Below are 2,725 nucleotides of genomic sequence, written 5' to 3' on the forward strand. Positions count from 1 at the left end.
TTATAAATTTATTTAAATTAAATGAAAAATTGTAATGTCTCCATCTTTATAGCAACTTAATGTTAGAAATTAAAAAGTGACTTTGTATTTAATTAATTTAATTTTGAGAAGCACAATTAATTATTGTATTGCAAAACTTCTAGACAATGCATTAGTTATTGGAAAGGGGAAAGCCTTTACTAATTTAATTTTTTTAAAGTACAATTAATTATTATATTGTAAGGGAGGAGTTTCTAAAGAGCATTAAGGAATAGTAAATGCAATTAATTAATATTTTCTTTTCTTTTAGAAAGGTGAAGGAAAAGTATAAATAAAGATGGGAGCTTCATTATTTACAATCGGATTGTGAATTGCATTTGATAAGAATTTGGATGTGTGAATTACAAATTTATTCTTTAATAAAGCTAGCCTCAACTTTCTACCCCCACTAAATAAAATTACAGCCTTTGTATTCTGTGTAGAGAAAGCAACAAAAGGAAAAACATGTCATTTGATGGAACCATGACCTGAAACCATTTTCCTAAAGATATGATTATTTAAGCCATTTTCATTTGATCGGCCATTTCCATTCATTTCCCTGCTCCATTTGGAAGAATTTTTGGATTTGTGTTGGAAGTAGATAATCCATGTTACAATTTCAATAAAGACTGCAACTGCACCCAAAGCTATAAGACCATCAATGTAAGCTCTTTTCCATTTCTTTTCAGGATCCAAGATGTCAAAGCTCTTAAAGATGTTTATTATGCTCAATATGATCACTGAATAGCCAATAGAGTGGTGATATATATTCCAATATAGACCAAACTTGTGATCCTTCTTGGGCCGTAAGGGTTGAGCGAATACCTGCAAGTCAATACACACCAAATTTTAAAGTTGCAATCAGAGCAATATCCCAAGAAATGATTCATAACCCTGATAAAATTTCTAATAACATTTCAGCAAACAATTCAATGAAAACATTACAGACTTTCAATAATTTGTATTGTCAATTTATAGGTTTAAAAGAATGTTGTTTCTAAATTCTATTGGGTATCTTCAGTCTGATGATAGATTGCGAAATGTAATCTGAAAATATCTTCAACGCAATTGAATCTGAAACAACAATATTCTCTTAATAATATAAATTGCAGAAATCTTTCATCATAGATTGTTTAGATGAAACCAAGTATATTGCATAACCAGTGCATGGGATGAAATGTATAGAGTGTGAGGGTCTTGTTTGCATTACCTGTAAAGTTGCAAAGCAGAAGAGTGCAATCCCAATATTTCTGTGGGAAGTTAACTGCCCAGCCTCAAACCAATTCCCCAAGCACTTACACCAACTACATATCCAGACGTTTGGATGAAAGCATACAGGTAATTCAAATGTCTTCACGTATCTAGCAATTATGACCCCAATGGGCATCAGTATGCCCCAGCTGACAACTGTACTTACCCCACGTCTCTGGATTGAAAAAAAATGCAAGATCAGTCAGGATGTAAATATAATGTGTTTGAAGATCCCCTTTTTAAACAAAAGGTCAGTCGGATATAAATATAAGTAGTATTGTACTGTAGAAATATGATAGGTCAAGCAACCTTGAAATCTGATGATGGATCATGCAGTATGATCCGCAATGTTGATGATAAAAAGAACTCTACACAATCAGATCCAAAAGTTGAAATTGCACAAGCTTGAAACCTCCAATTTTATATTAAAAAATCAGTCAGGCTATAAATTATTTGCATTGAACAAGTGTTTTGGCCCGACAAGCTTAAAACCCTCATCTATAGATAAAAGATCAGTATTCTAGACAAGTTTTTTTATGTGAAGCGGACTCAAAACCCTCATTTTTAGCTACTTGTTATATAATAGAACATAGAAATTGTTGCTCCTAGAGTTTCAATTTTATCAGTCCCTTACACTCCTAACCTAATCTAGATCTTGAAAATACAAGAATAGACACTAAATTGAAATTGAAAAACTTATGTCTAAAATTACAATATTTATATGAATTATCTAGTGTAACACCAATACTGGGGTATTTCAGGATGGCAAGACATTGTGATGAGTTTTCAGGACGGGGGACCGAGGGGGGCGGGGGTTGGCATTGGAAGGGTGGGTTGTTGTATCCTATACATATAAAATTTGAAATACTATTTATGAAATGATGTTCCAATATAACATACCAAACTAAAATACTTGAACGTAGCAAAATTGCAACACAAACTAGAACCATTGAATATTCAACATACTTAACATAGTACATTCCCAATAGTAACCGTTGCCTATTTTTGCCCCCCACCAAAATTTGAATTCAAATGCAAGCCCACCCAACGGTCATCTTCCCATCTTTTATATTATTTAAATGCCCTGGAAATGTCGAAAAAATAAAGCATTTAAAATCTTATGTTATTTCCTTCCGCTGGCCTGCAACTTTCCATGCTGTCAGATCTCTGGTGATCTACAGTGGGCACTTTCGTGCATGTTCAAAACAAACAACCTTTACTTAATGAGGGGAAGCCCCTTTGCGACACGTGGATCGGTGGGTCCTTTCATTTTGTGTGGGCCGCAGAAGGGAAGAAGGTTAGTCCAGCTGGCGATTCTATTGGCGCCCGCTTTCTCGCATTTTGTCTTTTGTCAGACTTTCTGACAATGCAGGCAAGTGCCCTAGTGACACATGTTTGGATGACATCACGATGGATATTCACGTAGGTTCAAGGGGCACATGTTATGAAAACCATC

General features: G+C 34.4%; 1 pseudogene; it reads right to left on the bottom strand.

The window, feature by feature from the left end:
* Positions 1–486: 486 nt before the first annotated feature.
* LOC149529320 (cytochrome b561 and DOMON domain-containing protein At5g35735 pseudogene) lies at positions 487–1,831 on the bottom strand (annotated as a pseudogene).
* Positions 1,832–2,725: the final 894 nt, after the last annotated feature.

This window comes from Cupressus sempervirens, chromosome 11 (assembly GCF_028749045.1).
Source record: "Cupressus sempervirens isolate cs-2001-9-10 chromosome 11, ASM2874904v1, whole genome shotgun sequence".
Lineage (NCBI taxonomy): Eukaryota > Viridiplantae > Streptophyta > Pinopsida > Cupressales > Cupressaceae > Cupressus > Cupressus sempervirens.